The sequence below is a fragment of the Chiloscyllium punctatum genome, chromosome 11 (genome assembly GCF_047496795.1).
Source record: "Chiloscyllium punctatum isolate Juve2018m chromosome 11, sChiPun1.3, whole genome shotgun sequence".
Taxonomy (NCBI): Eukaryota; Metazoa; Chordata; class Chondrichthyes; order Orectolobiformes; family Hemiscylliidae; genus Chiloscyllium; species Chiloscyllium punctatum.
The window spans coordinates 67,858,417-67,869,941 of NC_092749.1; the positions used below are offsets into that span (position 1 = coordinate 67,858,417).

General features: G+C 38.5%; 1 long non-coding RNA gene across 1 annotated transcript; it reads left to right on the forward strand.

Annotated features, from left to right (window-relative positions):
- Window positions 1–1,532: 1,532 nt before the first annotated feature.
- Window positions 1,533–11,057, forward strand: LOC140482602 (uncharacterized). The gene is made up of 4 exons (XR_011961764.1): window positions 1,533–1,590; window positions 5,815–5,853; window positions 6,965–7,025; window positions 10,835–11,057. It is a non-coding gene; the product is annotated as an uncharacterized lncRNA (long non-coding RNA).
- Window positions 11,058–11,525: the final 468 nt, after the last annotated feature.

The following is an 11,525-nucleotide window of genomic DNA, read 5'->3' on the forward strand; positions in this document are numbered from 1 at the left end:
AAATACTTCCACATCCACGACAAACCTCCTTTCACAGTACCTTCCAAACCCCAAGCTCCATCTCCTGAAGAAAGAAGAGCAATGAATATATGAGCATATCACTACCTGTAAGTTTCCCTCTAAGCATCTTCCTGTGTCAAAATCTTTGAACTTTCTCCCTAACTATATGATAGGTGTACATTGGATTGCAACAGTTCCAGAAGGCAGCTCACCATCACTTTCTCAAAGGAAATCAGAAATGAGAACTACATTCTGGCCTTGCCAGAAGTAACTACATCACCCAAGCAAATAAAAAATAAAACGTTCATGAACAATTCAAATAATACTGGCTTCCAGAGAAAGACAGCTTCTCCACATTTTATTCTATTACGCTATTGGGAGTCTGACTGACAACCAAACAAAACAGAATGAATGGAGAATTAAGATATTCAAGAATCCAACATAGATATAAGTCAAATTTTGTCTCATTTGCATTTCTCTTTTATATTTGGGATTCATGCTTGGCAGACTATAAAAGGAGTTAATTGCTTTTTAAAGTCTTAAAAAGTGGCAAAACACTTTATTTAAGTGCTCCCTGAAACCATATACTCTTCTGAATAAGTATTATTTTAAAACAGGTGATCATGAGTTTAGTAACTTGAGCGATTTTCATTCACTTGTCAAAACCATTTTCTTCTTATGGCTGCATCTGACTTTCTTTCAAATTCCCCAGCTTTCTCAAAGGGATGAGCACCATGTTTTCAAAGTAATTTAATATATTGTTCATTTTTCATGTTCACTGGCAGAAAAAGCTGGTAAGAGGTCAGATATTAATGTTTTTGTTAACTCTTACCCCTCCAAACAAACTAAAATGTTGTTGAATCGGCATTACATCTTGTGGTCTCATGGTTGAATAGTGTTTGCATGACTTTAGATTCCTGGAGGTAACTAAAGAATAAGCATTATTTATGATATTAAAGGTATTCTTAGATGTTTTAGAGATAACTTTTACCAACATGAGAAATGTCAAGCACTTGGGATAATTGTAATTTTCAATAAATAGCAATTTGTCAGAACACTACATCTAAACTTTGAATTGCTTTCTCATTTCTTCATGATAAGATGCTCCTTATGAAGTTTAACTTCAAATAGAAGAACTTTTATAAGATCCTACATTATTTACAAAGCACAGACTCAGTATATATTTTCTAGAAATAAGAAAAATATCTTGTGCTCGTTTTAATCAACATTTGTGCATAGGCACTCTTCAGTATTCTGAATACTTTGATCTGATTATTGCATTTCTGAAGGACTTTGATGTGAAACTTAAGACAGCTGAAAAGATTTTGGCTTGAAGCATATTACAAACAATTTTAGGTGGGAGAAAATAAATTCAAAGTCCACCAAACATTTTTAACCAAACACTGAGTATGTTAACACGTTAGGTCGATGATCTTTCATCAGAACTAGAAATAATGAAAGATATAACATGTTTTCAGCAAGAACAGAAGCAAGGAAAGAGGATTGGGTAGGAGTTGAAGAACAAGAACGAAGATCAATGATAGTGCGGAAAGCAAGGAAGATTAATGATGCAAGAGATGACAGTGCAAGGTAATAAAAGAAGGAACTGGAACAATTAAAGAACAATTTTAGATCTAGAGAGAATGTCAATAAGAATGGTAAAATTGTCACCAACAATTCTATGTAAGAAAACTGAGAGAAAGATTATGATCTGAAATTGTTGAACTCAGCGTAAAGTCTGAAAAATTGTAACATGCTTAATTGAAAGATGAGGCATTATTCCTTTTGCTGGTAGTGAGGTTCATTGAAATGGCTTTGGAGTCTGAGAACAGAGAGATCAGCGGAGTTTGGAAAATTAAAATGACTGCAAAACTTTCCACCATCCGGCATTGTACTGTGGTGAGGTCCACACGTGAGCTAATGATAGTGACCACCTGGTCCATGTTGGAAAGAATGAGCTCCATCCTTTGCAAAAAGCCTTATGTCAAGTTCATAATGGTCTTCTTCATATAACTTCGGATTGAGTTCTTTGGCAGGCTTCCCAGTGCACCAAGCATTTGGTTACATACATCCATCAACTTAGCGCTGAAGACTGGTAATAATTTAGTGTTGTATGATGTTCTCTACATAAAAGAACAACTTAAGCTGCTAACAATGAGGAGAAAGAGGACACAGAATGGGGATATAAGAGAATTAGTAGGAATGATGAATACTGAAAGCCAGATCCAAGATATAGTAGGGGAAACTCGCTAACAGCTAAAAACAAACACTAGATTAACACTTGCCAATGCATTCTATTGCTGTGTAATTGAACATTGAATGGAGCTATTGGAACACTTGGTAGGATATCTTGGACGGCATGGTGGCTCAGTGGTTAACACTGCTGCCTCACAGTGCCAGGGACCCAGGTTTGATTTCCACATCAGGTGACTATGTGGAATTTGCACGTTCTCCTCGTGTCTGTGTGGGTTCCTCCTGGTGCTCTGGTTTCTTCCCACAATAAAGATGTGCAGATCATGTGAATTGGCCATATCAAATTGCCCATAGTGTTAGGTGCATTAGTCAGGGTAACTCTAGGGAATGGATCTGGGTGGGTTACTCTTCAGAGGGTTGGTGTGGATTTGTTGGACCAAATGGCATGTTTCCATTCTGTAGGGTATCTAATCTATTTAAAGATGAACTCACATGCTGAGACAGCTTGTTAAACTTTGTTAAGCTTCTTCCTGTAGTTGGAATAACACTCTTGACAATGACCTTCACTGCTACCAGCTCCAACTGCCTCTGGATTGTTAGTCTGAAGGACTTCCTGACCCCTGCACATACAAGATTCTTTATTTCCATCTCTTCCACGAAGACCTCAAGTGAATTGGAAAGTTACTTTGGTGCTGGAGATCTCGTTTGTTCATTCGTTGCACAAAATATTACAGCCCGGGTTGACTTTTGAAAAAATAAATCGTGAAAAATCTTGAAAAAATATTTCTTGCAGCCATAATACTCATCCTCTTTAAAGAATTACAGCTAAAGTAATGTGCTGCCTGCACTCACAAGGGTTAATCACATATCCCAATCCCAACATTCACTCTTGGCTGTTAGTTAATTTCTTCCATCCCTTGGATCTGACTTTTAGCACTTATCCTTCTAATCCTTTCAATATCCCCATTCTGCATTCTCTTTTGTCCTCATTATTAGCACCTTGAGATGTACTTCTATGTAAGAGAAGCTATACTATAGTAAATTGTTGGTATCATTTAGCTACAGCAGAGTGCAATACCATGAATAAAGAGAAAAATAAACCCCACGAGAAAATAAAGAAACAGGTTGAAAGAGCTATAAGGAAAGCAATGGAGATATATTAGGAGAGATTTGTTTTGGAAGTGAAGCATTTTACAGTTACACTAGTTCAAAGAAAATTGGTAAAGGTAGTGAGAAACGTTAGGGAAAGATAGTGACTACAGGTAGACAACACTTTACCCGAAATCCTGAAATCCGAAAAGCTCGAAAATCCGAAGGGTTTTTGTGAAGTTTTTTCTCATTAACAAGGTTGTTTGACATGCAAGCAGTTAACCCAAGTCAACACCCACTTGCTGTAAAAAAGGTTGTCCCTCATGTCATTTTTACAATCTTCTCCTTTCACCTTAAAAGTATGCTGCCTAGTTTTGAACTCTCCCTCCCTTGGGAAAAGACCCATGCTGTTCACTTTGTCGATGGCCCTCATGATTTTATAAACCCCCCATATTGTCACCTCTCATAGAGAGGAGTTAAATCTGAATTGATTAGCAGTGATTACAGAACTGGTATAATAAACAGGAGACAGTTTGCCCTCCTTCACTTTAAACATTAGTTTAAAGTGAAGGAGGGCAAAGATGCCGACATGAATTCTCATAGAAATGGAAGCAAAATAACTCAGGCAGTTTGAGAAACATTTGCAAACAGAAGCCCTGAGTTAATCATTTTGGGGTGTCAGCATTTCAGAATAGATTTGACAGATAATTAAAGGTAAGTGGATATGGTTAAAGGAAGGATACATAAGATTAAAACTACCATTCTCAAGGAGGATAAAGTCCAATACAAAATGGCTGGACTGGATTCAACAGCCAGTTTCTTTGTTGCAATTTTGATGTATGAATGTCATGTTTAATAGTAACTGTGCACCATTTACAAGATGCAGTAAAGCAACTTCCCTCGGGTGGCTTTTGACAACACCTTTCAAACCTGTGAACTTTATTTCCTAGTAGGACAAGAGCAGCGGACACTTGGGAACACTACTACTACGACTTCTTCTCGGAGTTAGCACCATCCTGATTTGGAAGTGAACCCACCCTTCACTGTGGCTAGACCAAAAGACTGGAGCTTCTTTCTTAATACTGCAGTGGGTGTACCTACACCACATAGATCACAGCAGTTAGCTCAAGAAACCAGCTCACCACATTTTCTCAGGGGATGGATAACAAATGTTGGCTTTGCCAGAAATATGCACATCACATTACAGAATAAATAAAATGCAAAAATCCACCAGGCTTAGAAGAGAAATTCAACAAAGTCAAGTTATTTTCTCAAGGGAATTGCTATGAGGTTGCTGAGACAACATGATAACCATCCACTTGTGGCAATGCAATATTTCTGCTTCTCAAAGCAGCATGCATTTTAGTTTAACAGCTCACCTGAAGGGCCACTTTCTGAATATTCTGGGATGTCATTGTCTGTGGAAAGTTTCACAGGTAGATAGCAGCCATGATGATTTCATCACAACAAAAAGTTGGTCAAATTTCTCTGCTACCGAGTTTGCAGATACAGTGCATTTTAAGGCTGGGATTTAAACGCTCAAAAATCTGCTTGATCATTTCATTGTTCTCAGGTTTTTTTCAGCCTTTAAAAGCAAACATCGCTCACATTGGAGAATGAATCCCATTGCTGGAGAAGTGAACCTGTGTGACATCTTAACCCACATCTGGGAAGATGAAATCTGTAAAAATACTTAGAGGTTTCAGCAAGGAAGTAGGTCATTCACTTCACTTGGTCCATGTTGGTGTTTAATCACTATGAAAGCAAGAGTTATGACTTAGCCTGTTGTGATGACCAATTTTAGAGAAATGTTAGAGTTCCATTTGCAATGCATTGTAGGAAGCCGTGAAGTAGCCACAGGGCATGGTTTAATTCACAGTGCTTTGGATACAAAGAAGGATAAACCTATGAGTGCTCCAAAAAGTGGTTTAAGTGACCTAAACAAATGGTCAAATTAAATTCACAAAGTTGAATTATTTGGATGTTGTCTTAAATGCAGTATGTGCTTTAGGCTTCTATTTACGAAGCTGTAGTGAATCTGTTGAATCATAATTCTCAGCAATGTTTCCCTTCATTTTTAGCAGATATCATTTTGCTTTTGACTGATATTAGGCAAATGCACAATCTTGAAATTATGCACTCACTCCTGCTGAGAATTTTCGAAACTCTGAATCATAAAATTTACAGAAGCATTTAAATAGTGGTATAGGAGTGTAAACTGAAAGGTTTTATGAATACAAATGACTCATTAAACATTAAAATCATTTTCAGAAAAATGTGTGTTCCTGTACTGTTTGCTAAAGGTGCACTGATTGCAGGATGCTCCATAGTTTGAATTATAGGGACTTTCACTTCTTGCTGCAGCTGCAAACAACTGTAAAGTATTTTATTTCTATTTATGCATTTTCTTCCATGTGAGAACTTAGAGGTCAATTTTAACTCTCAATACCTGGTGAATTTTGGTTAGCTGGGGTATTTAATATAATAAATCCCAAAGCTGAACCTAACCTGATGCACATCTACTCCAAACAGAGGCAGCATGGAAGAAGACAACCAACTTGGACACAGAGGGTAAGTCATTCATTAAGATATTGTAAGGAGGCTGTGTGTCTGGCATTTTATTGTTGGTTCATTCTTTCCATTGGGTATCTGAGTTTCCAAGGTCTAAGGAAACCTGCCAGCTAAAGGGAGTTGTGGACAGCTGCATGGTAAAAGTAAGTATCTGTCCAAAACTGTTAATAGACAAGGAAGAACAGAGATGCTACTCCCCCAATAACTGAACAAATATATCCATAAACCTGCTCTGCAACTTGACTTCTATCCCATGATCACTGAAACCCCTTTCCATCATGTAATCACACCCCAATCTCACCATTTCTTGTACCTCTATCACTGACTATGTCCCAAATCCTATCACTCGCTCTAACCCCACCTCCTGATCTCTCCCAATCTTCACTCAACCTCCAGGCCACACTGTACCCACTGTTGCGGCCTCTCAATCTCTATCCAAGAAACATGTCTAAAATGGTAACTCAAAAGGTTAGTTCTGAGGAGGTGTCACTGGACCTGAAGCGTTAACTCTGTTTCTCTCTCTGCAGATGCTGCCAGACCTGCTGAATTTCTCCAGCAATTTCTGTCTCTGAATAGGTACTTTCACATTAACTTACTTACACAATCAGAATACACCCTTCAATCCTTTTCACTGTGAGCCATATTTCTAGTAGGTGTGCAGCATTGAACAAATAAATCCAAAGTTGCTCCCAGCTCTCTGATAGGCTCATTTCTCCCTCCCACATCGGCTTAAAACTTACTCTATCTTTCGAAAATCATTCCTCTCAGCTTGGGACTTCTAAACCAATCTTCATCAATAAGGTCCTTTATACTATGGCGACATGTTGTTCTTTCTGATTTGTTTTGACACCCTTCTTTTGAAACTGAAACAGGCTGCTTGCTTGCTTGTTAAGCCAAGCTGTCCATCAATACTCTTCACAATAGCAGCTCAGTGTCTCTGGAAGAATCAGTCCCTTTTCTGTGAGGCCGCTGCGTTAAAGTTGAAAACTGTCAATTTGATATTTCAAGAAGGTTCCATTTTGAGCTTCTTGCCTATAGCAACCAGCTTATGTAATCATGTGTCTGCATCATTCCCCTTATCAAAACCCTCTTTCTTTTTATTCATTCGCAGGATGAGGGCATCACTGGCCATGCCAGCATTTATTGCCCACCCCTAATCGCCCAGAGGGCAGGTAAGAGTCAACCACATTGATTTGGGTCTAGAGTCACATGTAGGCCAGGAAAGGATGGCAGGTTCCTTCCCTTAAGGATGTTGGTGAACCAGAAGGGTTTCCCAACAACTGACAATAGTTTTCTTGGTTATCATTAGACTCCTAATCCAAGATTTTTTAAATTGAATTCAAATTCCACCATCTGCCAGAACAGGAATTTGAAGCCAGGTCGCCAGAACATTACTAGGGTCTCTGGATTAATAGTCTAGCAATAATATCACTTGGTCATTGCTTCCTCTGTTTCCCCTTAAGTTATAGGAGCTATTTTAAAACATAAGCTTTCTATAAAGTTTAATGCTCATAACATGTGGTTAACATAAATAGTTTGCATTGATGATTAGATATAACCAAAGCTCTCTACCAGAATCATATTCCTTTTGTATTCACCACCATTTGATTTTAATACGACAGAGGGAAATATAGGCTCATAAGTCTAGTTCATATCAATATTTAAAGAGTGATAGGTGGAAACACAAGTTTACTATTCAACACCACCAAAGGAGAGGTGTAATGGGAAACAAAAGCTTTGTACCTTCATTTTAAATGTCTGCTCAGAGCACCCAGTAGTTAACCACGATAAGTCTGTCAATGAACAAGAAGAACCAATGGGATTTTTAAAAATCAATGATAGCGGATAACATATGAGATTCCAAATAAAGCAAATAGATAATAAACTTTGTTTTAGCAAGAGTTAAAAAAGATTGGCACAGGTAAAGTTCTATGGCTTTTTTGGATGGTTGCACAGCAATAATTTTGAAAGAGACGAAACGTAATCGTGGTCTTAATCAGCTGAACAGGCTTGGACTGAGTGTGGCCCTCCTCAGGATTGGAACCTTGAGTTCAAATGTGCCAACCCATGCTTTTTTCCATCTTTCAACATGCCACTGCATTGTTAATCTGCTCTCCATGTCAGATAAGGCAGGGATATAGTTGGGATAATATTGAAAAATATGTCAGTACATGATCAGCGAGAGCTTCTCTTATTCCAACACAATTCAAGTTGTTGTTTCCCATTCCAGTCTCCATAAATTTGAGGTCATCCAAACCTAACCTTACGTCACTGCAAGTTCAGGTTCCCTCCATCATAAGGTCAGAAATAGGGATGTTTGGTAATAATTCCATAATATCAGCACCATTTCTGATTCATAGAACATAGAACATAGACCAGTACAGCACAGTACAGGCCCTTCCACTCACAATGTTGCACCAAGCATTTATCTTAATCTAAGATCAAGCTAACCTACGCACCCCTCAGTTTACTGCCGTCCATGTGCTTGTCCAGCAATCGCTTAAATGCCCCGAATGTCTCTGACTCTATTACCACCGCTGGCAGTGTATTCCACGCACCCAAAACTCTCTGTGTAAAGAATAAAGGTTCCTCTAATAGTACAGCAGTCCATGCCTAAATGCAGCAAGACTGAACGGTATCCAGGCTTAAGCTGATAAATACTAGGTAATGATCTTCTCAAATACGAGAGAATCTAACCATCATCCCTTGACATTCAATGGCATTACTATAACTTAATCATGCACTATCAACATACTGAGGGATACAACTGACCAGAAACTAAACTGGAAAAACCACATAAACATTGTGGCGACCAGACCATGTTGAAGGCTAGGAATCCTGTTGAGAACATTTCTCCTAACTCCCCATCTACAAGGCCCAAATCAGAAGTGTGATGAAATACTCCCAACTTGCCTGAATGGATGAACTTTTGACAACACTCAAGAAGCTCAACACCATCGAAAGCAAAGCAACCTGCTTGATTGTACCATATCCACACTTGTTCCACCACCATTACAAGTAACACCATGCATACCATCTACAAGATGCACTGTCAGAATTCAGCAAAAGCTCCTTAGACAGCACCTTCTAAGCTTATGACCAACATTATCTAGAAGTGAGTCACACATATGGTAACACCATCACCTGCAAATTCCTTTCCAAGCCACTCACCATCCTGACATGGAAATATATTCCCATTTCTTCAGTGTCGCTGGATCAAAATCCTGGAACTCTCTCCCTAACAGGGCTGCAGCAGTTCAAGAAGGCAGTTTGCCACCATCTTCTCAAGAGCAATTAGTGTTCACCCATTCAGTGAAAGGCTACATCTCATAAATCAACAAGAAAAAACATTACGTTGGCTCCCAGTGAAATTGCATCTTTATTTTAAAAGTTGCCTCCTTGTTTTCAAACACTTCTATGATTTTGCTCTTCCTAACTCTTCTCAACTCACAATCCTCCAAAATATCGGTAGCCCTCTAATTCTAGCCTCCTGATCATTCTTGAAAGTTATTGATAACTGTACCTCGGGTTGCTGAGGCTCTAAGTTCTGGAATGTCCTCTCCAAACATCTCTGCACCTCAAACTCCCTTTTGTCCTTTAAAATCTATCTCTTTGACTAATTTTCTTTTGTCATATATTCTACTATCACTTTACGTACCCTATTGTTCTGCCTTTGATCTATACTGCTCCTGAGAAATACTTTCAGAAAGTTTCATTAATTAAAAGCACTAAATAAATATAAATTGTGGTAGTGCCCCTAATCAGCAGACCTTGATAGTTGGTTTGTCAGATCAGTGCCTCAGGATTGTAAAATCAAGTAGGACTTCTCCTGAGCCACTTCTCTTCAAAAGGACGTAACAATAATTTCACTATTGTAATTTTGAAACAGTACAGACGTCGAAAGTTCGAAAAACAATTGTTTATGTTCTTGAGGTAACAAATTCTTATGAAGTAATCAGGCTATCCTGAATAAAGATATTAAATTAATAAATGAGGGTGCCAAGCTTTATGATATAACAGCTATCTTGCTCTGAAATTAGCAACAGCAGATATTACAGCAAAAACATGTGCTACACAGCACTTATATATTAACTGCTCCAACAATATATACTAGTACTCTCTTTAAATTGTACCTCTAAGTGGAACAAAAGGGAGATGTTTGACACTTGTTATATTTGCTTTTATTTATAAGGATTTTCAGCATCTTTGAATTATCCTTCATTTGTCCTTTCATCTATAAAAGCAGTCAGTGCAGTGTAGTGCAAACTACAGATTATAACATGGACCGAGCAGTGCATTACACAAGGGATTCTACATGTTAAACACATTACACTGGGGAGCAGCATGGACTGAGCAATTCATTATTTGAAGTAAATCAATGGACTGATACTGAGCATACTGATACTAGTACTATACATCACAGGGAAGTCTAATAGACTTAACAATGCATCTTGCATTATATTACACAGTGGAATTACATGGGGTGAGCAGCGTGTTACATGGTGAAGCTCAAGGGACTAAACAGTGAATGGCATAGAGGAGTTATACAAACTGAACTGTGCATAACATCGAGAATTTCTTAGGATGGCCAGTCCCTTGAGCCTGTGCTGCCATTGCTGATCTCTATCTCAATTCCATTTACACACATTTTATCCACATTCAGCAAAATCTTGAAAATTTTAAATGAGCTAGGATTCTTCAGTTTTTTACGGATCTGTGTGAAAAATTCTTCATAATTTCAATCCAACTGATCGAGCACTAATTTTAAGATTATACATGATGCCCTCGATTCCCTCACCAAAGGAAGCAGATGCTCTCTGTCTATGAATCTGCTCGTTTTTTCATGACGTGCACCTTGCTGCGGTGACCTGTCAATCTGAATTCAAAGGCATGCAAATCAAATTCATTCAATTTGTCATCAAAAGCTAACACTTTAAAGTAAAAGATAATTCTAGTGAAATTTGTGCTCTTCTCCTTCCAGTTGGTGCTTGTGTAACCTGGTGGCTAATTTTCTGCCTGTCTTGCCACCAAACAACATGACCAGCTATCGCGACTTTCCTGACACACAGATGAAGAAGGACATCACTTCAACTGGGACAACATATCCATCCAGGGACAGGCTAAACAGAGACACACGCGGGAATTCCTACAGGCCTGGCTTTCAAACTGGAACTGCATCAATAAACACGTCGATTTGGACCTCATTTACCAACTTCTGAGAAATGATATCACCCACCTTAACAGACCAAGACACCTAAATAGAAAGCAGGGCAGAATATCAGCACTTCAAAGGAGGCGCACTGGTGATGTTACCTATCATGGTGACAAACTGTCTGAGAACAAACCTACTAGCTCAGTGAGCAAACTTACAACCTGAATCTAGATAGGGTCTGGTCATGGCTATAGTTGCATTCCAACTCCCTTGAGATTAAGGTCAAAATTCCACAATCTTTTATGATTGCTTTTTCTATCTTAGCTTTTACTCGTTTCTATACATGAATGGTTTCATTCTTTTCTCTTCCACTGACCCCAGTCCCTTGGTATTAGAATAATATTTTGATTTGTCTTTCTGGAATCCAAATTAGCTGACCTCATACTTCCCCTTATTTGGAAATGCTTGGCCAAGCTACAAACCGTATACCTCTAGAGAACTGGGACCAACATTCTCAAGG